At 44.4% G+C, this 25413-nt stretch overlaps 1 protein-coding gene across 1 annotated transcript in view; it reads left to right on the forward strand.

Annotated features, from left to right (window-relative positions):
- Window positions 1-25413, forward strand: part of arhgef3 (Rho guanine nucleotide exchange factor (GEF) 3) — a 376120-nt gene that overhangs the window by 308724 nt on the left and 41983 nt on the right. The window lies entirely within an intron of this gene.

The following is a 25413-nucleotide window of genomic DNA, read 5'->3' on the forward strand; positions in this document are numbered from 1 at the left end:
TGTGGACTTTTATTGATTTCAATTTTCAATTACATAGATCAAATGACTAATGGAAGTGTTTACAGTTTGTGGGTTCTGGATTATTAACTATCTTATGTATATTATAAACAGTGAAGTAAGATAATGGGGAAACCAAAAAGCACACTAATCCATTTTTTCAAATGTAAAGATATAGATGAAAGAATTATTGTTTATTTGTGTTGTTCATTCACTAGATTCAGCCTTATTGTAGTAGATAATTTCTTCCTCTTCATTCAGTTTGAATAATTTTAATGAGGCATTTTGAAAACTGGGACTCTGTCTCTTCGTTGAAATGTGGGCATTGGGACTTTCTGCAGTGCTAGCCTTTGGATGTGCGAGTACCTACAGTTATGAGGGTGGTCGGTATGCTATGCATCCATTTCCAGAGTTACTGTATCAACTTTAATCACCTGATTTACCAAAGCATGTTCCTTAAATAGAAGTGAAACCTAAATGAAATCCGAAAGGCATCTATAAAATATGTATGAACCATACCTACAAAAGTGACAGTTTGGGACTGGCAGCCAAGAAATGTTATATCTAGAGATTCACATCTTCTTTAAAGCCACACGTTCTATTGATGTGGTCATTAAAAGGGAACATAACATTTTTCAAGGGTTTGCACTCTATCCCTACTGTGACATACATGTAGCTCTAGCATTTTCTGGACACCAAAGCCTGCCATAAATTATTTGAGTGGTGCTATAAACACGGGGTGACGAGGAACCATTCCATTTGTGACTATTTTGAGTGCCATTATATTATGTTCACCTGTGTAACCTCCCCCCCCCCCCGCCCCCCCCCAAATAACTTTTAGCAGGGTTAGAGAAAGGAATATTGCACCAATGATGCTGAGCAACAGGTGTTCCTTCATGGATGAAGGATGTTGCTAATGAGAGGCTCCATTAAATGTCCAGGCACGCCTTCCTCGGGCAGGGGGTTTATTGGCCAGGTGCATGTTCCCTGTGAGTGACATTTCGTACAAGTTTACAATATTGGCATCTTCACATTGCTTCAACTTCTCTGGAGCACTGGACACAACTGAAGTGGTTGTTTTAAATTTTCACTCTTTTGAACTAGTGACATTTTCTCTGATTCCCAATCTACAGAATTAGTTCTCCCAGTTACATATCCGTTGGGAGACACGGAGCGGAGCGCAGGTGATTGCTTTAAGGCAGGGATAAGAATCATTGCTTCCCACTGAGCAGTCACAGAACAGCAGCTCATCACACCTGCCCCTAGCTTATAGGGATCAATATCTTTACTTTGGTTATGTTTCATTGCTATACATGATGGACCTGCCTGCTGGTTAGATCATTATCTGCCTCATGGTGTATAAAAATAAGAACTAATATCCCAGCACTCCCTCATGTTTGGAACCCGTCACTGTAATATGTTTGTGCTCTCATACCATTAAACTGAACAGGTACATGCTTAGTACTTAAATTTAAGAAAAAACACTTTCACGCAAAACTGCAGACGTCTACCGAGCTAATAAAAGTCCAAGTAATGTAAGCAGTATGTAGTATGTAGTACTCTGGGTCTCAATTCACTGGTTTGATTGATGGAATCCAGTCCTGAACAAAACAGAAGTGGCCATTGTGGTCTGTTACAGATGATATCACTTCCTTTGCAAAAAAAAAATCCCATTGACCATGGTGTGTGTGTTTAAGGGCTTGGATCTTCTGTCTGATGTAATATTGCAACATATGTAAGATCTGTGCAAGATTTTAAACAGTGCAAGACGTCTAGCTACATAGGTCTGTCCATGGGGAGATGCAAGTCTTGTCTGAAATATAGGCTGCCGCCGTGTTGCTGAGCACTTTGCCTGTGTATGTCCTCTAATCAAAGATGCTCTAAGGCAGAAGCACTCTTGAATGCTTGTACAGATAAATCTCTCAACCAAGTTGAATGCAGCTCAGTAACGGAATATTCACCCCGGCAGCAATCTTGTTCAGTTTCTGTGTATCTCTATGACGCCTTGTATCATGTGTGCCTATACTAGGCCAACTCGTGGGATTTGACACATTGTGCAAATTTATAATCTTTTAAATTATCTTTTCAGTATCTTTCCTAAAATAAAATTGAATACCAACCTAATTGGGTAGAAATTCCAATTTTTGATTTGCTATCTTTTATTTACCGTTAGGTTTGTTTGATGGAAAAATAGGAACATACCATTGGATAAAGAGCACTGTTTGAATACCTTGCGTAACGAGAATAAATGTTTAGTCCATGCAAGGAATATAGCCCATGTGGGGCTGACCCACTGCTGCTCCTCGTGGCCTCACTAAATTGAAATAAAAACAATTCAGTCGTTAATGGAGTGGGCTGCAGCAGTCCCTTTAAGGACCACTGGTTAGGTCACTCCACACCAGGGGCCAATGGGCAGGTTACCTATAGCGTGACCCCAGCCTGTTAGTCTGTGGAAATAATCCCCATTGGAAGACCCCGATTTAAATATTGGAATAAGACTTCTGCCTATTTCCAGCAAGAGTGCTGGCTGCCTATTTTGAGGCCCGCTAGAAATTGAGTTGGGTGGGTCTTGAGCAGTCAGTGTGCTGGATTTATTTTTCTGCTTACGACCCTGTTTTCCAGCATGAGCAGGTATATGAAAATTGGCCTCTTCGTTGCTAATTCTGCAGAAAAAAAACTTAGTGAAACCGTGGTTCCTGTCATTATTGTTTGGTAACTTCTCAGAGTTGGAGCCCTTCTACTCCCTCCCAGCCGCACCCCCCCACCCAGTTCCTTGCCTTCCATGTGTGACAAAGCACTTGTAGTCAAAAGGGCATGTGGGCAAGCAAGCTGCTGTCAGATCTCCACCTACACTGCTCTGAGTTAATCAAGAAGTTGTGACCGTGACCAAGAGGTGATTCTCTGTCAGCTTTTCCCTGGGAGGACAGACGCACCAACATTAGCGTCCTTGACTAGGCCAGCATTGAAGCACTGACCACACTTGATCAGCACCGCTGGTCAGGCCAATTGTCCGTATGCCAGACATGAGACTCCCAAAGCAAGTGCTCTACTTGGAATCCTTCATGGCAAATGAGTCAAAGGTGGGCAGAGGAAACGTTACAAGGACACCCTGAATGCCTCCCTGATAAAGTGTAACATCCCCACTGACACCTGGGAGTCCCTGGCCAAGGACCACCCTAAGTGGAGGAAGTGCATCCGGGAGGGCGCTGAACACCTCGAGTCTCATCTCCGAGAGCATGCAGAAATCAAGCGCAGTCAGTGAAAAGAGCGTGCAGCGAACTTGTCCCACCCACCCCTTCTCTCAACGACTATCTGTCCCCCTGTGACAGAGACTGTGGTTCTCGTATTGGACTGTTCAACCACCCAAGGACTCATATTTTAAGAGTGGAAGCAAGTCTTCCTCGATTCCGAGGGACTGCCTATGATGCCCTTTTATGGGGTGGAGCTGAGGTAGAAGATCAGCCATGATCTTATTGAATGGTGAAGCAGGCTCAAGGAGCCGAATGGCCTACTCCTGCTCCTACTCCTTATGTTCTTATGTGGGCAGGTGCCTAACCTCCACTCAGTGTCCCTTCACAACAACATGGCTGGGTCCAGCTGCTCACCTCCCAGTTTTGCTTCCTGCCATTGTGGCTTTGTGCCAGTGCCTCATTCCCGTGCTTATTAAAGCTGAGACAGTGACTACATTTCTACCAAATAATGATGTCGTGAAAAACAGTGAAAATCATCGAGGATCTGTTGATTCCCTCAAGCAGCGTTTAGAGTTCGGGTTCACTTCAAACTACATAGCCTGCTTCACCCTTTTCAATGCGTGCTATACGAGTCTGTGAAATGGGGATAAGCTCCAAATTTATGCATCCATTTCCTAATATCCAGGAGGGGGGAGATATTCAACTGTCGGTCAGCGGTTTATCGACTGAAAAATGGACAAGAGACAGAGAACATTTGAATGAGCACTTTGGGAACCCCTTTGCCGCCTGATTTATTTTTCAAGCCAGCCTTTAAATGGGGACACAGCACATACGCCCAAAACAGGCGGGGGTATGTTTGAATATGCAAGTTCGGGGCCTATGCAGGTTATAGGAATCCTATTGCAATTTTCATGTACAAATGGGCGGAGCGTGCACTGTGCCCACTCGGCCCAGTTATACCAGGCCGAATCTGAGTAGGCTACTCGGGAAAGATGAGGGTTTTTTTTTTTTTAAAGGTTTTGTGGGGTCAGCAGGAGTCGTCACACTCCTTCTGGCCTAACAAAAAATCTTCCAGCCTGCTGCCCAGCTTGTTCTCGTCCGTCCTGTTTTCCCCCTCCCCCCCCCCCCACCCCCCTCAACAGGCCGAACCTACCAGCCATGTAGAAGTTGCCCAAAATCCACCAAGCTGCAGAGGAGCACCCGCTTTGCACCCACAGCTCACCGAGTGAATTCACATGAAGCCTGATCCTGAAAACATCCTGGGCCTCCCGACCATGACTCTGGGCAGGCGCCACGCACACCCAAACCTATCTTCGCTTGTTTTGGGCACCGCTTGCAAATTTTCCCCCAGGTGTTTGTCTTAAGCCTGCATACCCTGGCGGTATCCAGAAGATTAGGGAAGCTGTCTGTCTCAGGTGAGGTTCAGCATGTGTTTCTTTTTTGGGGGGAGTTTAGAACATCTTGAGTTTGAATATTAAATTGAGTGTGCCCTTGGATAATTTAACACAATATTCTAATCTGATATCCTGCACTAAACATCACATTTTCACCAAACTGCTACCATATGTTTGGAAAAAGAAATACAAGAGGCAATTTAGTTGAAATCAGGGCTCTATGGTCTATTCAATCAAATATTTTGAATCATAAATCCTATTAGGAAATTTTTAAATCTAAATGGGAGCTTATCTTTTGCTGAGTTAACTTCAGAAGATTCTCTATCACATTAAGAACTTGCAGCAGCCTATTTGAGGTGCCTTTTTTTTTTGTTGTTGAAGGAAAGCCCTGCTGTAAGGTTAACATTTGGGGGAGATATTCGGTCGTGCCTCATTTGGGGTGTTAATCCAGGTGCAGCGGTAATTTTAGCTCCTTGAAAAAGTTTGCGCCTTCCGCCAAGAAATTCGTCAGAATCGGTCGAAGAGCTGACAGGAGCGATAAATCAGCCGGAGGCGAGGGCCGCTAACGGAAGTTTGGTTGGTGCATATGGCGGACTCATTGCGCATGCGCAGAACTCGGAATCAGATCCTGGGAAAAGCCGAGTCTTAAAGGCGCAGCATAGTAATGCACCCATTAAAGTTTTCAAATCACTTGTTTTCAACCTGTACTGTTAGGTCTGTCTGCCGCTGCAAGCTCGGAGACTCACCACCGTGCTCTGTGCAAACATTGCACTAACTGTGACCTCCGAGGGAAGCGCTTCCTCATCCCTTTAAGGTAGCCACCAGTCAACGACTCTGCAAACCTGAACCGACTGTTTTTCCAGACGTTGTTCTTGGTGGCCGCTAAGTGAGGTGGCCGCACCTAATTTTACGACCGGGCTGCAAGCGTGGCTGTTGCCCCAGGAATACGTCATGATCAGAATAATCATCAGCAGCCAGGTGCTACTGGTTTGTGCCCCCGGTGAGCCTCTAATGAATTTTCGATCGGGGTGCTAAATGCTGCACTTCCGGTTGGTAACCTGTTGTGTTCCCATTAACCCCCCCCCCGCCGCTAACTGAGGCAAAAGACAACTGAAAATCCAACCCTTAGTTTTGTACTTGGATTGCTTTTAATTGCATTCTTGATAGCCAACAAGATTGGAGGCTTCTACTTTACTTTTTTACTGCCTTCTGTCTCATCTGACTTTTGGATAAGACGTTAAACCGAGGCCCCGTCTGCTCTCTCAGGTGGACGTAAAAGATCCCACGGCACTATTTCGAAGAAGAGCAGTGGCGTTGTCCCCGGTGTCCTGGCCAATATTTAACCCTCAATCAACATAACAAAAACAGATTATCTGGTCATTATCACATTGCTGTTTGTGGGAGCTTGCTGTGCACAAATTGGCTGCCGCGTTTTCCACATTACAACAGTGACTACACTCCAAAATTGCTTCATTGGCTGTAAAATGTTTTGAGATGCCCGGTGTCATGAAAGGCGCTATATAAATGCAAGTCTTTCTTTTTTTTACTTCTTACTTTCTTTTGTACTCTAGTAATGAATGGGACAGACATGCATTTAAAAGCTGAGTTGAGACATAGTTGGACTCTTAAACCCAAAACTCACCTCAGAACAAAGGATTTCCAGCCAAATCTTTCCTGATGACATTTAGAAGTCAGGTCGTTGACTGCAGGCCTGATTTGAGCTTTTCCCCAGCGATTGTACAGTGATGATTCTCACCACAAGAAAACCACCATGAAGGTCATTGGCTTCTTGGTGAACGGTTTCCCTGTGAGGTTAAGTATTAGGGATATTAATTGTCTTAATGTTTTGCACACTCGTGTCGTATAATTATATATAAATGAAAAAGAGAGACTTCAGTTTTTAAATGCTTTTTTAAAATCAGTTCAGGGAGGAAATAATAGGAACGGGATAATTTTCAAAGCCATCCAGAGGGTCTCACATTTGGAAAGGTTTGTAGTACAGCCTCATGAGTGTTGTGCACAGAAACAAAATGTAGTCACGCAAAGAAAACTGGAATGAAAAGCATTTAAAGGTTTCTGTGCCTACCACAAGCTGTACTCCAGCTGTTCTGAAGGATGGTTCTAATTAGGCCTCATGCACTATAATTACCGTTACATGCCTATGCGTAAATACATTCTTGCCAATTATCAGCCGAATATTTCTTAATATTATTCCAGCTCGATGATGTACAGGTGTATTTCTACATTTCAGGAACCCCAAGCCAAGCAGCAACTTTGCAGTTGAGTACAATTTTTTAATATATTTTTGTTTTAAAATATTCCAGCATAAATATGCTTTTTAGGTGAAATTAATTTGGGCAATCTCACTCAAAGGATGGCTGATGTGAGAAATGGAAAAAGTGTCATACTGGTACAATCGGGGGTGTATTTCCAAGGTTGGAGCTTGGGCACATTAGGAGAGAGTAAAGTGAGCATTACTTTGCATCTAATAATACTACCGTTGATCTGCGAGTGCATGATTCTGAAACTGGCTGCCCAACTTCCACTTTGAGCACCCCTCGACATGAAATGCACAACATTCACACAATGAGGGTAAGGGAGCATCTATATTTGTCTTTGCTACTGAAGTCAATTGCAACATCATCTTGTCTTGTACAAACAGGCTATAATATCACAGGTTTCTTAATGGCAGCACTCTAGTAATCAAAATATTTCCTTAACAAGTTGTTGCAACAAGGCAATACCATTAAAGTAGGCATTCTTACTGGATCAGCAGTGATGCTTAAGTGAAGTAATTGAAGCCACAGCTTAGTTAGTTTGTACTAGGTTTATAATAAGAGGATAAAGAATTGTGAATTGGTCTTGCCCTTTCTCTCCAGTACTGGCTCTGGTGAGTATTTAGTAGAAGTTTAGAGGATACCTGTCATTTTCCCAGATCAAAGGTCATTGCATAAGGATGTAAAGTGACAAAGAGATAGATGATGGATGTGTGGTTCAGCAGCAAATATGAGCTACAAACTCTCAATCCATGAGCTTGAATGGTTTGTGTAGTCCAACAGTATGATTTGGTCAGTAATAACCACTCAGTGTGTTTAAGTAAAGAATAAGCCAAGGATAGCTGTGAGGTATAACCAACGTTTCTATTCATCAGGGGAACCAGGTTCTCGTGGCCATTTACATTTAAGCTCAGCTTCTTATATGAAGGTATTTTGTATCTCGTTCATTTATACTGCACTTTTCATATTTTTAAGTCGATGTGCCCCAGGCCCTGATGGTTTCCATCCCAGGGTTTTAAAGGAAATAGGTGAGAACATTGCAGATGTCCCAATTATAATCTTCTAAAGTCCTCTCGATTCAGGAACCGTTCCTTTAGATTAGGAAATTGCATGTCACTCCGCTATTTAAGAAAGGTGAGAGAGGGAAACTAGGGAATTATAGACCAGTTAGCATAACACCTGTTGTCGGGAAATTACTTGAATCTATAACCCTCAATTAGAGTTCAGGACTGGAACATTGGGTCCTTCATTGAAACATCTGTGAACTCTTGTGGGAGCAAGTCATCCTCGCTCGAGGGACTGTTTATGATCGGTGGGTGGGGGGGGTTAATTTTTTGGATAAATTAATGAGAACCACAATAATTCATTGCCCATTAGATTATTGGATGTGCTTCTCTCCTCTTTAGCAAGGGTGAAGTGAGAAGACCCCTGGCTACTCATTCGAACTATAATGCCCTCAAGAAAACCCAATTTTTTAAAATTTATTTGTCCATAACCACTCGGGCTCACATTTATTTATAAATTATACAATTTTTTATAATCTAATCGATCATTCAGTTACATGTAGTTCAATGAATATTGAACTATAATTCATATCAAATAGTTTGGGAGTTGCACTGACCCTTAATTTAATGTTTTTCACATTGACCAAAAGGAAGAGTTTTCTTGATGTGGGAAGGGAGAGAGGTGGAGTGAGATGGATATGTTTTTATTTTTAACGTTTTTTCTCTCTTTAGTTTTTTTTTAAATCCACTGTAGAACTGTCCTAGTGACCAGGAAGATTAAGGTCCGTTGTACTTGCATAAACTGAAACAGCTGACAGCGGCATTATTTTGTAGAAATATTTCATAGTACATGTATATTGAATAATGTTTATATTTTTAAATGTAAGAACTCACTTCTGAGTTGACAGCATTGATGCGTTGACTTTACTGAGTGTCTAATTGCAATGCTGGGAGTCACTGGAGCATCAGAGGTTACAGGGACAGCATGATATGATGCTGAACGGAGGAGAAAACCGTACTAGCTGAAAAATAAAGTATATATTCCTTCTCAATCCACAAGGATGGTACAGATTGGAGACAAGAAATATCCCTTGTTGGATGGCGATGTCAGTTGTTGCAATTTGATTTGCATAGATTGTTTTTATTAAATGGGGGCTGAACACTCCAAATGGTAAGAGTCATATCTATTATAGGATAACACATTGTTGCTTTGCTTGAAGCGCTATTTAGATTTATGCAAGAGATCAGCATTTTCTCAACTGCCTTTTATCTAAAAATAACTGTTTACCAGGAGAATCTCAACTTTGTGTTGCTGATTCCTGGGTCTGTCATCATAGAGACAAATTTAATATCCCTTGTATTGTTTTTTTTTGAGTACGTAAGCAAATTAAATGAAGAACTTTAGTCGTAAAGCTATAACTGTGCACTTTTTAAGCTTCTTCAGGTCAATCAGAAGTTTCATGCTTTCAAGGACCAGACAAATCTACATTAAGTGATCTCCTTGCTGCTGTTAGTGAGTGAAGATTTTACTGATGGCTGAGGTCACGAAAGCTTTACAACAAGCAGTTACTGAAACTTGTCTCAGCGTTTTCATTTTTTGTTGGTTTTAACTTCGAGCAGATCTCCTAAAGGCATTGCTCATGATGATGATTCAGAGGATATACGGTGTTGCCATCTCCTTGACCACACAAATGGCCCCCCCTGTGACAGATCTCATTTCAGTAACTACACTGACATGAAGGGTGAATTAAAGAAACTAAAAGCTTCATAAGTAGATTAGTTAAGTTTCAAAAGGCTTTGGTTTGCTAAGGCATTTAGTTAATACTATATCACATTAAGCACAGTTCCCCGAGACACATGTTATCTTGTCACCCACAGTGACATGCAAGATAAGTTTTAAAACCTATATAAAAGCTTTTCCGTTGAAGGCCCTCAGTTTGCTAAGGCACTTTAAGATTTACTTCTGTATACTTGTACAGAATATTCATTTAAGTATATGGTGCCTTTGTGGCAGATTTCATTACATCACTTAAGCTGGTTTAAGAGAAAACAAAACTAAACCCTCTTTAATATTTCAGCTAACAATTACGCTGTTATTTGCTAAGACACTTAAATAATTTAGATTATATATTTGTATAGTAGAATGAGGTTACGTACATGTAAAGAATTCATTTTGTTTAACAATTCAATGAGCGTTTAGAGAGCCAGGGTCACAGGCCAGAACCGGGGTTGGGGTTCGCAGACCTTGGGGTTATAGGTTATGATGTGGGAAGTTTGAGGCTCAAGGCCCAACCCTTATACAAATGAGGATAGGAAACAGGGGGAGGAAACCACAAAAGCAATCCAGCAGTCAGAAATAGGTTAGACAGATAGGCCCAAGCACCATACTATTGAGACAAGGAAATAGGGTGGGTGAGGGTGGATAGGTCGACGCTCAAAATCTGGCCGCCACAAATGGGGTGGGGCAGGAAGGCTCACCAATGTGCAGGCAAGTTCCAGGTGCTCCACTTATCAGGTGAAAAATGTGAAAATTATGATTTTAAACAACTGATAGGTAGTCAAGAAAATATCTGGAAATCCAGCAAAAAAATAACATGGCAGGCGGTTCTGGGTAACTTCCAGCACAGTGCAACCTATCGTTGGAAGGCCTGCAACACCAGCATAACAGGCACATAGGGGTTTTCCTATTGTATAAATGTCGACGGAGGTTTTGCCATTATAAAATGTTGACATAATAATGTGACGGAAAAATTGTCACACAGGAAATAAATTTATGTGGCCAGGAAGCATATGTCAAGAGCAAAACTTTTAATGTATTACTAATCAGACTCCCATGACATTGCATCTGGGGAATCGAGACCAACTGTAGTCTTTAGGTGAAGTGAAGTTAGAGGCTGGGGGAATAACTGGAATAGGGTGCATAGTGCCTCCATTGGGGTGATAGTGTAATTACAGTGTGACAACTTTGCATTGGCAGCTTCCATTATAAATGTGGGTGTGGAAATTTATACTGGAAACATTGACCGGCAGTGCAAGATTGTTAAATAGATAGATGGTTACACTGTGATAAAACTGTTCAAAGCATTTGTATCTGTAGCAAGTACATTGGGATTAAGGTCTGGGGTAGGATTTCCTCTGTGCAGTGAGTTTGTAAATGGGAAGATTGATCCACATGGTGCTCAGAATAATCCTCCCATGGATAAAGTCTGATTCATTCAGTAATGCCAGGAACTGATATTAACAGGATTTTATGGACAGCTGTTCATTACAGGGGCATCTCCTTTGATTTGTAAATGCGCAGTGCAATGCATGATTGTATCTTGAGTATGTTGTCAAAAATAGCACGGAGCTCTTCGTATGTCAAGTGGTCTTCCAAACACTTTTTCATAAAGATGCTGCCCATTTAGACAGGTTTTACTGTGCTCGAATAGTTGTTTTACTGGTTTTTGGATGGCCTCTCCATAATCGCACATCAGGCTATCCTTCATCTTCCATTTATGTAGTGGGTGGTTGCAGTCCCCAGCTCTTATGAAGTTCTGATGTGGTTTTCAGTGACCCATATTTTCCATAGCATGGTGAGACTGGGTGCTTGAATGGAGGCATCATGATCAGGTTCTGATTCTTAACCTCATTGATTTCCCACATCCTCTGCCACTTGTCTTTAGCTGAGAATTCAGAAGTTTTGCGAATTTTGCCCGCTCACCAGAAGTGGTTTCTGTACATATTGCAGCATCTCGAGAACTTCTGGAGATCTTCATTAATAAGCAGATATTAGTATGCTAGGGTCCGGTCGTACTCTGATTATTGCTATTTCTCCTCTGAGAGTTGTTGGGATATGTCAAAGGCAAGGAGCTAGACTCTCTGTACTGGTTTCAGCACTTCTGTGATGATTCTCTCAATGGTCTTCAGTTGCACAAAAACCAGATTTATACATGCACTTAGTGCAGATGCTCGTGTGCAATATCCAGCTACTGAGAAAACAAAGACCAAGATGGCCATTTGCAGGGCATGTCATCTGCTCCCCAGCTGGTCCCCACTAATTTGTGGATTGTTGATCCTCGTCTTTATCTTGGCTGCAGTTTTCATCAGATGCTGACGCAATGCGAGACCACAATCCCGAAACACTCCAAGGACATTTGGGAAGTCCTCTTGCCTGAGGTCACGTGCTTCTTTGCTGGCCAGTTGCTCAATGAAGTGCAGAGACCAGCATTTTCTGAGGATTCGGATGGAGCCACAGCTTATAATAAATAGTCCCCAAGTATTTTCAAATCATCTGCAAATTTGCACTCTGATTGGGTCAGAGTTCTCGCTTGGATGGTCGTAAAGGTCATAAAAAGAAAAAAAGAAAGATTTGCATTTATATAGCGCTTTTCACGACCACCAGATATTGTGAAGTGCTTCACAGCTAATGAGGTACTTTTTGAAATGTAGTCACTGTTGTAATGTAGGAAACGCAGCAGCCAATTTGCACACAGCAAGCTCCCACAAACAGCAATGTAATAATTGCATAATCGGTTTTAGTGATAGTGATTAAAGGATAAATATTGGCCAGGACACCGAGGATAACTCCCCTGCTCTTCTTCGAAATAGTGCCCATGGGATCTTTTATGACCACCTGAGAGAGCAGACGAACATGACGTCGCATCCGAAAGACGGCACCTCCAACAGTGCACCACTCCCTGAACTGGAGTGTCAGTCTAGATTTTAGTGCTCAATCTCCAGAGTGGGACTTGAACCAACAACCTTCTGACTCCATGGGAGTGCTAGCAACTGAACCAAGGCTGATGCCCTGTCATCTGCATATCCACGTTGCCTTGACTGAGTTGATAGGATATCACTGATGTAAATATTAAAAATGGTGGTGTCAAACTGAGCCCTGTGGGAGTCTGTTATTCAATAGGCATGTCCTGCTAATCTGCTCCGTGAAACATACGCCAAACTTGCGGTGGGTGAGATGGCTGTAGGTAAGCTCCAGCGTGACAAATCGGAAAAGCCGGTTTTCAGCGCATGCGCATTGAGTGCTGAAAACCAGCTTTTGCGTTGCCTTCCCGGATCCGTACACAGTCAGTACAGACCCGGGAGGCCGGAATTTCTGCCCCATCAAGTGCCAGATCAGCTACAATCATTAGCTATTTCCAGCTTCACAGTATAGATTTAATTTCTTAGCACGTCCGCTATCCAGCTGATTGGAATTGATCATTTGTGTATCAGCTGAGGATTAAAAATACAGCTCACATGTGAGCAGCAAAATGTCTCCACATGAAAACTCTTAGCAGAATGGTCATAATAGTTTTATCAAGCACTTTGAAATGTTTATTTTGTAATGATTTTAACAGGAATGATTGCAATACTTTCCCATTTGATTGCGAGACCAGTTGTGATCCTGCAAACCTTGATGTACCCAAAGTAACTTCTGAAATGTTTTGCTTGTTCTGAAATATTGCTGAAGATCAAAAGATCTACCGTGTGGATGGGGTGAGGGTGAAAGATGGTTGATCATTCCTGGCACTGAAATAAGTGATTGGTGTGTTTGTATTTACCATTAGATTTTCAGTTGTTTCATTTGATAGAATAGAATCACAGAGGTGATTATATTCACATAGGACAGCTGAAATTAATCCTCGGAGGTAGGATGCAGGTTTATACCCTCGATGCTTGATACTCCAAACGCAGAGTGCCATTTAGGCATAGGATTGCTAACTTTGGGTGGATGGATCTCTAGAGGTTTCATCACATGACCTCCTGCCTCCAATCGTCCTGCCCCCACACTCCCATCATTGGTCACCCACCACTGCCTTCCCACACCACTTGACTCATCGACTCACAGACTCTTCGTTAGCTGATTGGATGATTCGTGACTGTCAATCAAACAACCTTTCAACTATCTCCAATAATTTTATAACGAGTAATCAAAATTATTCCAAAAAATGAAAAGACCACATTTTTTTAATGCTTCTCTGATTACCTGGGTTGTTCACAGCAGTGTTCTGGAGATTCATCTTTCAGTCCTGGAGACTCCTGGATAATCCTGGAAGCCTATCTGGACCGTTGAACAAGCTACCAAATAGAAATGATGGCCCGATATTTTCTGGGAGATGGGGAGGGTGAGGGAGAGTGTGGAAATACGTGGGAAACCCATCAAGACCGGAGATACAGAGGTGCTACCGAATTTAATGGTAGGAGCTTGTCTTTTTTTTTCCGTTTCCTGATCGGCAGCCGGCCAAATTGCCAGGCTGCCGGGCGGAAAAACCAGTGGCAGGAGACTGCAGTCAGGTTACCTTGGGGATGATCCCCGGAAATTGTGATTGTGGGGCAGGCTGCAGATTGGGTGGGGGGTGGGGAGTGGGGTTGCAGATTGCGGCAGGGGCTACAGAGAGGCTACATTCGCCAGAGGCGAGGCCACAGGCTTCCTTGAGGGGCTGAGAGGATCATTCCTGACCCACAAGGAATGCTACAAAAAGCATTTAACCGCCTGGAGCCGGAAGCTCCGGCCTCCATTCCGGTGTCGGGATTCCCCAGCCGTTTGAAACCCAGCCTTCAACATTTAAATTCAAATCAGGCTCCCAATTGCAATGTGGGAGCCTGATTTAAACATGTTAATGAAATGTCCTTCTCCTAGACGGGACATTCCGACAACTTACTACCTGCAGCCCTAAAATGGCAATACCTGTGTGCATGGTGGGTTAGGGATTTGTTCCCTGTTTTTTAGGGTTTAACCCCAAGCCCCCCCACCTCCTCCCACCCGTCGTGGGGGTGTTAATACTGAGGCTGATGCATTTCCCCACAGAGCAAAAAGTGTAGGACCAGGCTTCGGGCTGCACCCTCACATCCTAGTGCTGTTAGCAATGGAGAACGGAGGGAAGAAAATTCCCAAAGATAGAGGTCACCCTACGTTTTTATTTTATTTTGTCCCCAATCACTCCTCCCCTGAAGTCAGTAACTCCCGCTTGGGTATGGTTCCCACAGATGCTCTTCTGATAACTTTCTTAAATGTCTTTTATATTTGAGTCTGAGTAGTGAGCGTTAGCAGCAGGCTTCCTAACATAAACAGTGCTAGTGATTTCTCACAGTGTGACATCGTGACAAATGCCTTGATTTTTGCAACCATTACAGACATGACCCCACTCAGTTGTGTGACTTTGTTAATGTTTCCAAAAACAATATAAAAGTTTTGTTTCTGTCATGTTCTGATCATGATAGTACAGTGCTGCAATCCATAGGAGTAATGGCGGTTGTCATCTGTATTCTGCCTGGCTAAGGAACCATTCTACCTGTTTGCAAAATGTTGCCTCTTGAGCCATTTTGTCATCAGTCTGCTCACCACTGCAGGTGAATGTGGACACAATTGGACAAGCCCAGTAGTTGGCATTTCTGTAAAGGGAAATGAAGCTATATAGTGGTCAATTCCTGCTCATCTGATGTAACTTTGCCAGATGTGCCATGAAAACTCGGAAAGGTGGCACAAACTGCATTTATGCCGGTTTCTCCAGGTGTTCGATGGCTCTTGTGCCAATGTTAGGGCGGTGAACAGGAGAACTCCTGTGGAAAATGACCCCATAATTTCAACCTAATTCTGTGACTTTTCCTCTGTGCCCTCCCAGACCTCAAAATCAGGATCTGCCACATGAACAGTAATGCCCGACAGGGAATATAATGACTGATTTTTTTTCTTCATAGTCATTCACAGAATGAGTGCATCGCTGGCAAGGCTGGTCTTTATTGACCATCCCTAATTAGCCTTGAGAAGATGGTGGTGAGCTGCCTTCTTGAACCGCTGCAGTCCATAGAATCATAGACATTTACAGCACAGAAGGAGGCCATTCAGCCCATCGGCCAACAAAGAGCTATTCAGCCTAATCCCACTTTCCTATTCTTGGTCCATAGCCCTGTAGGTTATGGCACTTCAAGTACGTGGGAAACCCATCAAGGCCGGAGACACAGAGGTGCTACCGAATTTAATGGTAAGAGCTCGTCTTTTTTTTTCTTTTGTTTCCTGATCGGCAGCCGGCCAAATTGTCAGGCTGCCGGGCTGGAAAACCAGTGGCAGGAGACTGCAGTCAGGTTACCTTGGGAATAGTCCCCGGAAATCGTGATTGTGGGGCAGGCTGCAGATTGGGGGGGGGGGGGTTGCAGATTGCGGCAGGGCTACAATCGCCAGAGGCGAGGCCACAGGCTTCCTTGAGGGGCTGAGAGTATCATTCCTGACCCACAAGGAATGCTACAAAAAGCATTTAACCTCCTGGAGCCGGAAGCTCCGGCCTCCATTCCGGTGTCGGGATTCCCCAGCCGTTTGAAACCCAGCCTTCAACATTTAAATTCAAATCAGGCTCCCAATTGCAATGTGGGAGCCTGATTTAAACATGTTAATTAAATGTCCTTCTCCTAGACGGGACATTCCTACAACTTACTACCCGCAGCCCTAAAATGGCAATACCTGTGTGCGTGGTGGGTTAGGGATTTGTTCCCTGTTTTTTAGGGTTTAACCCCAAGCCCCCCCACCTCCTCCCACCCATTGTGGGGGTGTTAATACTGAGGCTGATGCATTTCCCCACGGAGCAAAAAGTGTAGGACCAGGCCTTTTTAAATGTGATGAAGGTTTCTGCCTCTACCACCCTTCCAAACCCCCAACGCCCTCAGGGTAAAGAAATTTCCCCTCAACTCCCCTACAAACCTCCTACCAATTCACTTTAAATCTATGCCACCTGGTTCTTGCCCCCTCTGCTAAGGGAAATAGGTCCGTCCTCTCTACTTTATCTAGGCCCCTCATAATTTTATACACATCAATCAGGTCTCCCCTCAGTCTCCTCTGTTCCAAAGGAAACAAACCCAGCATATCCAATCTTTCCTCATAGCTAAAATTCTCTAGTCTAGGCAACATCCTCATAAATCATGTGGTGAAGGTACTCCCACAATACTGTTAAGAAGAAAGTTCCAGAACTTTGAACCAACAACAATGAAGGAATGGCAATATATTTCCAAGTCAGGATCGTGTGTGACTTGGAGGGGAACTTGGAGGTGGTGGTGTTCCCATGTACCTGTTGCACTTGTCCTTTTAGGTGGTAAAGATCGCAGGTTTGGGAGGTGCTGTCAAAGAAGCGTTGACAAGTTGCTGCAGTGCATCTTATAGATGGTCACACTGCAGCCACAGTGCACCGGTGGTGGAGGGAGTGAATGTTTAAGGTGGTGGATGGGGTACAAATCAAGCGGGCTGCTTTGTCCTGGATAGTTTATAGTTTCTTAAGTATTGTTGAAGCTGCACTCATCCAGGCAAGAGGAGAGTATTCCATCAAACTACTGACTTGTGCCTTGTAGATGGTGGAAAGGCTTTGGGAAGTCAGGAGGTGAATCACTTGCCACAGAATACCAGTTCTGACCTGCTCTTGTAGCCACAGTATTTATGTGGCTGGTCCAGTTAAGTTTCTGGTCAATGGTGACTTGCAGAATGTTGTTGGTTGGGGATTTGACGAAGATAATGCCGTTGAATGTCAAGGAGAGGTGGTTAGACTCTCTCTTCTTAGAGCTAGTCATTACCTGGCACTTGTGTGGCACGAATGTTATGTACCACTTATCAGCTCAAGTCTGAATGTTGTCCAAGTCTTGCTGCATGCGAGCATGGACTGCTTCATTTTCTGAAGAATTGCCAATAGAAACATAGAAACATAGAAACATAGAAACATAGAAAATAGGTGCAGGAGTAGGCCATTCGGCCCTTCTAGCCTGCACCGCCATTCAATGAGTTCATGGCTGAACATGCAACTTCAGTACCCCATTCCTGCTTTCTCACCATACCCCTTGATTCCCCTAGTAGTAAGGACTTCATCTAACTCCTTTTTGAATATATTTAGTGAATTGACCTCAACAACTTTCTGTGATAGAGAATTCCACAGGTTCACCACTCTCTGGGTGAAGAAATCCCTCCTCATCTCGGTCCTAAAATGGCTTCCCCCTTATCCTTAGACTGTGTCCCCTGGTTCTGGACTTCCCCAACATTGGGAACATTCTTCCTGCATCTAACCTGTCTAACCCCGTCAGAATTTTAAACGTTTCTATGAGGTCCCCTCTCATTCTTCTGAACTCCAGTGAATACAAGCCCAGTTGATCCAGTCTTTCTTGATAGGTCAGTCCCGCCATCCCGGGAATCAGTCTGGTAAACCTTCGCTGCACTCCCTCAATAGCAAGAATGTCCTTTCTCAGGTTAGGAGACCAAAACTGTACACAATACTCCAGGTGTGGCCTCACCAAGGCCCTGTACAACTGTAGCAACACCTCCCTGCCCCTGTACTCAAATCCCCTCGTTATGAAGGCCAACATGCCATTTGCTTTCCTAACCGCCTGCTGTACCTGCATGCCAACCTTCAACGACTGATGTACCATGACACCCAGGTCTCTTTGCACCTCCCCTTTTCTTAATCTGTCACCATTCAGATAATAGTCTGTCTCTCTGTTTTTACCACCAAAGTGGATAACCTCACATTTATCCACATTATACTTCATCTGCCATGCATTTGCCCACTCACCTAACCTATCCAAGTCGCTCTGCAGCCTCATAGCATCCTCCTCGCAGCTCACACTGCCACCCAACTTAGTGTCATCCGCAACTTTGGAGATACTACATTTAATCCCCTCGTCTAAATCATTAATGTACAGTGTAAACAGCTGGGGCCCCAGCACAGAACCTTGCGGTACCCCACTAGTCACTGCCTGCCATTCTGAAAAGTCCCCATTTACTCCTACTCTTTGCTTCCTGTCTGACAACCAGTTCTCAATCCATGTCAGCACACTACCCCCAATCCCATGTGCTTTAACTTTGCACATTAATCTCTTGTGTGGGACCTTGTCGAAAGCCTTCTGAAAGTCCAAATATACCACATCAACTGGTTCTCCCTTGTCCACTCTACTGGAAACATCCTCAAAAAATTCCAGAAGATTTGTCAAGCATGATTTCCCTTTCACAAATCCATGCTGACTTGGACCTATCATATTACCTCTTTCCAAATGCACTGCTATGACATCCTTAATAATTGATTCCATCATTTTACCCACTACCGATGTCAGGCTGACCGGTCTGTAATTCCCTGTTTTCTCTCTCCCTCCTTTTTTAAAAAGTGGGGTTACATTGGCTACCCTCCACTCCATAGGAACTGATCCAGAGTCAATGGAATGTTGGAAAATGACTGTCAATGCATCCACTATTTCCAAGGCCACCTCCTTAAGTACTCTGGGATGCAGTCCATCAGGCCCTGGGGATTTATCGGCCTTCAATCCCATCAATTTCCCCAACACAATTTCCCGACTAATAAGGATTTCCCTCAGTTCCTCCTCCTTACTAGACCCCCCGACCCCTTTTATAACCGGAAGGTTGTTCGTGTCCTCCTTCGTGAATACCGAACCAAAGTACTTGTTCAATTGGTCCGCCATTTCTTTGTTCCCCGTTATGACTTCCCCTGATTCTGACTGCAGGGGACCTATGTTGGCACTGAACACTGTGCAAACATCAGCGAACATCCCCACTTCTGACCTTATGATGGAGGGAAAGTCACTGATGAAGCAGCTGAAGATGATTGAGCCTTGGACATTGCTCTGAGGAACCCCTGTAAGGATGTGCTGAGGCTTAGATGATTGACCTCCAATAACTATAACTATCTTCCTTTGTGCTAGGTATGACTCCAGCCAATGGAATGTTTTCCCCCTGATTCCCATTGACTTCAATTTCACTAGGGCTCCTTGATGCCACACTCAGTCAAATGCTGCCTTGATACCAAGGGCAGTCACTCTCACTTCAACTATAGAATTCAGCTCTTTTGTCTATGTTTGTACCAAGACTGTAATGAGGTCTGGAGCCAAGTGGTCCTGGCGGAACCCAAACTGAGCATCGGTGAGGAGGTTATTGGTGAGATAGCACTATCAATGACCCCTTCCGTCACTTTGCTGATGATTGCGAGTAGACTGATGGGGCGGTAATTGGCTCGATTGAATTTGTCCTGCTCTTTATAGACAGGACTTACCTGGATAATTTTGCACATTGGTGGGTAGATGCAAATGTTGTAGCTGTACTGGAATAGCTTGGCCAGAGGCATGGCAAATTCTGGAGCACAAGTCATTAACCCCATAGCCGGGATGTAGCCGTATTCAGTGTGCTCAGCCATTTCTTGATATCTCATGGAGTGAATCAAATTGGCTCAAAACTGGCTTCTGTGATGGGGACCTCACAAAGAAGCCGAGAGGGATGAGCCACTCGACACATCTGACTGAAGATGGTTGCACTCACATGCTGGGCTCTTCCATCATTGAGGAATACGATGTCCATGAAGCCTCCTCTTCCCGTCCGTTTAATTTTCCACCACCATTTATGACTGGATGTGGCAGGACTGCAGAGCTATGATCTGATCCGTTGTTTGTGGGATCGCTGAGCTCCCTCTATAGCTTGTTGCTTCCATTATTTAGCATGCCTGTAGTCCTGCGTTGTAACTTTACCAGGTTCGCACCTCATTTTTAAGTATGCCTGGTGCTGCTCCTGGCATACTCTTCTAAACTCCTCATTGAACCAGGGTTGGTCCTCTGGCTTGCTGGTAATGGTAGAGTGAGGGATATGCCGGGCCATGTGGTTACAGATTGTGATAGAATACAATTCTGCTGCTGCTGATGGCCTACAGCGCCTCATGGATGCCCAGTTTTGAGCTGCTAAATCTGTTCTGAATCTATCCCATTTAGCATGGTAGTGCCACACAACACGATGGAGGGTTTCCTTAGTGTGAAGATGGGTCTTTGTCTCCATAAGGACTGTGCGGTGTTCACTCCTACCAATGCTGTCATGGACAGATGCATCTGCGACATGTAGTTTAGTGAGGACGAGGTCAAGTAGGTTTTTTCCCTTGTGTTTGTTCTTTCCCACCTGCTGCAAGCCCAGTCTAGCAGCTATGTCCTTCAGACCTCATCCAGCTCGATCAGTCTTAGTGATGGACATTGAAGTCCCCCATCCAGAGTACGTTCTGTGCCCTTGCTGCCCTCAGTGCTGCTTCCAAGTGCAGTTCAACAGGGAGGAGTACTGATTCATCAGCTGAGGGAGGGTGATGGGTGGTAATCAGCCGCAGGTTTCCCTGTCCATGTTTGACCTGATGCCATGACAGATTAGTAAAAGAGGAGGTGCAACAAGACCTGGGTGTCATGGTACATCAGTCATTGAAAGTAGGCATGCAGGTACAGCAGGCAGTAAAGAAAGCAAATGGCATGTTGGCCTTCATAGCGAGAGGATTTGAGTATAGGAGCAGGGAGGTCTTACTGCAGTTGTACAGGGCCTTGGTGAGACCACACCTTGAGTATTGTGTGCAGTTTTGGTCTCCTCATCTGAGGAAGGACATTCTTGCTATTGAGGGAGTGCAGCGAAGGTTCACCAGACTGATTCCCGGGATGGCAGGACTGACCTATGAAGAAAGACTGGATCGCCTAGGCTTATATTCACTGGAATTTTGAAAAATGAGAGGGCATCTTACATAAAATTCTGACGGGACTGGACAGGTTAGATGCAGGAAGAATGTTCCTGATGTTGGGGAAGTTCAGAACCAGGGGTCACAGTCTAAGGATAAGGGGTAAGCCATTTAGGACCGAGATGAGGAGAAACTTTTTCACCCAGAGAATTGTGAACCTATGGAATTCTCTCCCACAGAAAGTTGTTGAGTCTAGCTCGTTGGATATATTCAAAAGGGAGTTAGATGTGGCCCTTATGGCTAAAGGGATCAGGGGGTATGGAGAGAAGGCAGGAGTGGGGTACTGAAGTTACATGATCAGCCATGATATTGAATGGTGGTGCAGGCTCGAAGGGCCGAATGACCTACTCCTGCACCTATTTTCTATGTTTCATGGTGTCCGGTGTCAATGTTGAGGACTTCTAGGGCCACTCCCTGCCGAATGTATTCTACGGTGCTGCCACCTCTGATGGATTTGAACTCATGTCTCCGGATCATTAGTCTAAGCCTCTGAATTACTAATCCAGTAACATAACCACAATGGGCATGCCTATGCCCAGGAACTGTGGCAATGAGGTAAAAGCGCAACTCGGGAAATTTCTGGTGCGCAGCTCATGATTTTCCATCCATTAAAATAAATGTGAATTGGCAGACTCCAACCCTGTGATCTCCTGACTTGCACTGGCTGCAAGCACTGTTCCTCACTGGAGTGCCCAATGGCAGAATCTGCTTTATCCTTTCTTTTTCTGTCTCCATCAAGCTAGTTTGGAATTTGAATATTTTAATATCTCTACATATTAATCAGAATCTAACACCATTTCCATGGTTGAGGAATTTCCTATAATTGTCTGCGTGATTTTTCCCAGTAATTGCTGTGTGATTTTCAGCATTTTGTTTGTGACAAATTACCAGCCTAACCACCAGCCAAACCTTGGAATCTAGCAGAGCTGAGTTCCATCATGTCCGTACATGTGCTGTTCCATTAGTCTGCACTAGAAGCAATCAGGAGTGGGAGCTGCAGCTACATTTATCTCTCCCTAGTCGGAGAAAAATAAAAAACAATTGTAACAGTGAGGACAAAGGTGATAGACGAGCGAGATTTGGTACAGGATAGCATACAAGCAGCAGAGGTTTGGATAAGCTGAAGTTTACAGAGGTGGGAGTCTGGCAGAAGAGCATTGGAATAGTCGAGTCTGGAAAGCTTTAGATGAGGGTTTCAGCAGGAGATGGGCTGCAGTAGGGGCGAAGGTGGGCAATGTTATGGAGATGGAACTAGGCATTGTTGTGATGGAGAAGATGTAGGGTCAAATGCTCAGCTCGGGGTTGAATAGGATGCCAAGGTTGCGACCAGTCTGGTCCAACCTGAGACAATGGCTGGGGAGTGGGATGGAATCAGTTGCAAGGATGCAAAGTTTGTAGCAGGGCTGAAGATGATGGGTTCAGTTTAGTCTCAATATTTAGCTGGACAAAATTGTGGCTCATCCAAGACTCAAGGTTGAACAAGCGGGCTAACAAGACACAGGCAGTGAAGGGGTCAAGGGCGGTGATAGGAAGGCAGGGCTTGGTGTCATCAGTGTACTTGTGGAAGCTGGTCTATGTCTACAGAGGATATCTTCTAAGGGAAGCATATAGATGAACAAGAGGAGGGGTCCTAGGACAGATCCTTGAGGAACTTCAGAGATAATGGTGCTGGGGTGGAAAGAGAAGATTGGCTACAATTGGATAGGTAAGAGTGGAACCAAGCGAGGGCAATCCCACTGAGCTGAACAAAGGAGAGGCATTGGATGAAGATATTGTGGTCAACCCTGTCAAAGGCTGCAGAGAGGTTGAGGAGGGATCATACATTATCATCATCTTCTTAGCCAGTCCCTCCTATTGAGGATGACTTGCTTCCACACCAAAAAGGGATGAGTTCACAGGAGTTTCAATGTGGGACCTGATATTCCAGGTACCCAAACTACATGTTGAAGGGTGGAAGATGCCTGTGTGTAGATTTTTTTTAACGTGTGGAGGCCATTGCACACCAGCTACCACAAGGGCTTGACAGAGTTAGGTCTTGGTCCAGTGGCAAGGATTAACCAAGGCAACTGGAGACCAGCTCCGCTATACTGACCTAGTGTGCACACACATTGCAGTGTGGGCTGGCCCGTGCTGCCCCTGGACCCTCGCCTCTTCTGGGCCCCGAACTCACGCCTCTCCTGGGCCCCGATCATGTCGCTCCAGTCACAGTCACAGCAGATGTCAATTGCGACTTTGATTAGGGCCAGTTCGGTGCTGTGATAGAGATGGAATCCTGATTGGGGAAATTCAAAGAGGAGTTGTGGGAACAATGGGCACAGATTTGGAAGATGACAACTTATTCAAGAACTTGAGAGGAAAGTGGGGTTGGAGATGGAGCAAAGAATACAATTTCTTTTTCTTGCCAATTTCTCCTCTCCTGAAGCCGTTGACTCATCTAATTGGCCACTCTACAAGCTTGAACCTTGACAATAATATTGACCATTGGGATCACAGCGAAACTCCATTCAGTCCAGATAGCGACCAGGGATTTGGCCAATTTTCTTCTCGCTAACCCAGACTTGCTGAAGTTGATTGTAGTGCCCCGGTTGCTGCCCAAGCAACTAACTCAGCAGAGAGTTATTCACTGAGCCATTGAAGAGGGGTAGGTGAAAATAAATTAATTAACAAGCTTCTAGTCAAGCTTATGGAGTCCGCTGTGGCTCAATGGGTAACACTCTCGCTTCTGAGTCAGAAGGTTGTGGGTTCAAGTCCCACTCCAAGGACTTGAGCACATAAATTCTAAGCTGACACTGAAGTGGAGTGCTGAGGGAGTGCTGCACTGTCAGAGGCGCCATCTTTCGGATGAAATGTTAAACGGGAACGTCTTCTCTCAAGTAAAAGATCCCATGGCACTACTTCAAAGGAGTTATCCCCGGTGTCCTGGCCAATATTTATCCCTCAATCAACATAACAAAAACGGATTATCTGGTCATTATCACATTGCTGTTTGTGGGAGCTTGCTGTGCGCAAATTGGCTGCCGTGTTTCCTACATTACAACAGTGACGACACTTCATTGGCTGATTAGGAAAAGGGGAGGTGCAACGAGACCTGGGGTGTCATGGTTCATCATTCATTGAAAGTTGGCATGCAGGTACAGCAGGTGGTGAAGAAGGCAAATGGTATGTTGGCCTTCAAAGCTAGGGGATTTGAGTATAGGAGCAGGGAGGTCTTACTGCAGTTGTACAGGGCCTTAGTGAGACCTCACCTGGAATATTGTGTTCAGTTTTGGTCTCCTAATCTGAGGAAGGTGTTCTTGCTATTGAGGGAGTGCAGCGAGGGTTCACCAGACTGATTCCAGGGATGGCTAGACTGTCATATGAGACTGGATCAACTGGGCCTTTATTCACTGGAGTTTAGAAGGATGAGGGGATCTCATAGAAACGTATAAGATTCTGACTGGACAGGTTAGATGCGGGAAGAATGTTCCCAATGTTGGGGAAGTCCAGAACCAGGGAACACAGTCTAAGGATAAGGGGTAGGCAATTTAGGACTGAGATGAGGAGAAACTTCTTCACTCAGAGAGTTGTTAACCTGTAGAATTCCCTGCCGCAGAGAGTTGTTGATGCCAGTTTATTGAATATATTCAAGAGGGAGTTGGGGGATCAAGGGGTATGGAGAGCAAGCAGGAAAGGGGTACTGAGGGAATGATCAGCCATGATCTTATTGAATGGCGGTGCAGGCTCAAAGGGCCGAATGGCCTACTCCTGCACCTATTTTCTATGTTTCTATGTAAAGCACTTTGAGATGTCTGGTGGTTGTGAAAGGCGTTATATAAATCCAAGTCTTTCTCAGTCAATTTCGGATGAGGATAGGGAACATGGCACATTGGTGGGTTGATGCTATTCCACCATGGAGTAGAGGGATGTTAGTTCAAAGCTACAGTTTGACATTGTAAGCTTCAGATTTTGAATTGCTCTCTGTGAACATGCTAAGTTTGGACTGGGAGTAGAGGAAAACAGACTCAGCAGGGATGATTTGCCCGGACCTCTCGTATTTCCTAGCGTCTGGTGATAGAGTGGCATTGACA

The sequence above is a fragment of the Pristiophorus japonicus genome, chromosome 12, assembly GCF_044704955.1.
Source record: "Pristiophorus japonicus isolate sPriJap1 chromosome 12, sPriJap1.hap1, whole genome shotgun sequence".
Lineage (NCBI taxonomy): Eukaryota > Metazoa > Chordata > Chondrichthyes > Pristiophoridae > Pristiophorus > Pristiophorus japonicus.